Source organism: Austrofundulus limnaeus, unplaced genomic scaffold, assembly GCF_001266775.1.
Source record: "Austrofundulus limnaeus strain Quisiro unplaced genomic scaffold, Austrofundulus_limnaeus-1.0 Scaffold137, whole genome shotgun sequence".
Taxonomy (NCBI): Eukaryota; Metazoa; Chordata; class Actinopteri; order Cyprinodontiformes; family Rivulidae; genus Austrofundulus; species Austrofundulus limnaeus.
Window position 1 is genome coordinate 790,942 of NW_013952539.1, and position 1,466 is coordinate 792,407.

Sequence of the window (1,466 nt, forward strand, 5' to 3'; positions counted from 1 at the left end):
CACACACACACACACACACACACACACACACACACACACTATAATTTATAAGGACACCTGTAATTACCTTTTTTTCTTTTTTATTGCATCAAAGATTTTCACATGTGAAAAAGCAAATAAGTGGAATTAAATAAAAAAAATAGATAAAATCCTTACATTCTTTTTTCACATTTCTATTTAGCTCTTATTTATATCAGGTAAATAAGGAATAAATTATYTTAGAGWGTCACAAACAAGCTGAAGTGATGATGAACTCATCAGAAAACTTAAATCATCCACATGACTTGGCACTTTTCTGTATGATGAGCACTTTAATGAGGTTTTACAAACTGGTTTATATTAAAATGCACTGAATTGGGTTTATTTTTGTGTATGCTGTAATCATAAATAAATACATTATTTTTAAAACACACCTGTCAGGTCAGCTTCTTACCTCCAGTATAACGGACTGGTCCGGACTTCAGGTTAAACAGGGACCCAGTAAATCACAGTAGAGCTGATGGGCACCGGCCTGGGTCTGTCTGAGCAGCAGAGGTCGGTAAACAAAGTTTCGGATCRCTGGGATCAGTCTGGGGTCGCTACTGGGAGGACTGGAGGTGACGTCTTTGTTTCTTCTTCTTCGGTTGCGCAACAGGTCGTCAGTCCGTCAGCTGGTAGTTTTTGGAGGTTTCCTCTTTTATGTGGTTTCTCTTTGTTGTTTGTCAGGTAATTTTTCGACAGAAAAAAGAAACACCTGGAGATCTTTAGAGTGAAACTAAAACTGAAGGATGTTTTTCTTTGTTAGGCTAAATATCCGGTGTTGAAGCGAACAGATTCCGTTCAAATCAAGCCAAAATGAAAAAAATACAGTTAAATAAAATAAATAATGACGGTCCGTCCGCTTCGTTTCCCTTCTGGTTCCTGCTGACCCAGCTGCTGGTCTCTCCAGATCTGGACTGAGCGACTCCCGTTCGGTTTCGTTCTTCGCCTTCCCCCGTGACGTCACACGGAGTGGGCGGGGCTTCGATGTTGCAATCCGGAGCTGATCATTCGTCAGCCAGAACAGGAGCGGGACATACCTCACGTATTTCCGCTGAGAGTCAGGCCCTCATGGGCCGAGGCAAGACCTAAAAATACACGTCACGTCATGTTCTCAACATAAACTCACATTTTAATAAAACAATGGTTTATTTTTGAGGGACAGCCAGGGGCGCCAAACAGGGAGGCCCAAGGGGGGCAGTGGCCACCTGCATGAATTTGCTGTCAAAAAATATTTAAAATAACTTTTTCTATGGCAACAGCGTTAAAAACAAATGAACAAAATATGTAAACAGAAACTTTATTATAATTTCTGTTTTTGGTGTGTGCCATCCCAGGATTGTCATTCATTATCTGGTCAACTATTTTGAAAACATTCGGCAAACACCGCTGGTGACAGCTTTGCTCTTTTAATGAAGGAGAGAAAAGTCTGACAAGCAAGTGTTAGT

The 1,466-nt window shown here is 40.7% G+C and overlaps 1 protein-coding gene across 1 annotated transcript in view; it reads right to left on the minus strand.

Annotated features, from left to right (window-relative positions):
* Window positions 1-947, minus strand: part of trib3 (tribbles pseudokinase 3) — a 5,364-nt gene extending 4,417 nt beyond the window's left edge. The window contains exon 1 of the mRNA XM_014016039.1: window positions 434-947. The gene's annotated coding sequence lies outside the window, so the exon portion shown is untranslated. The remainder of the gene's footprint in view (window positions 1-433) is intronic.
* Window positions 948-1,466: the final 519 nt, after the last annotated feature.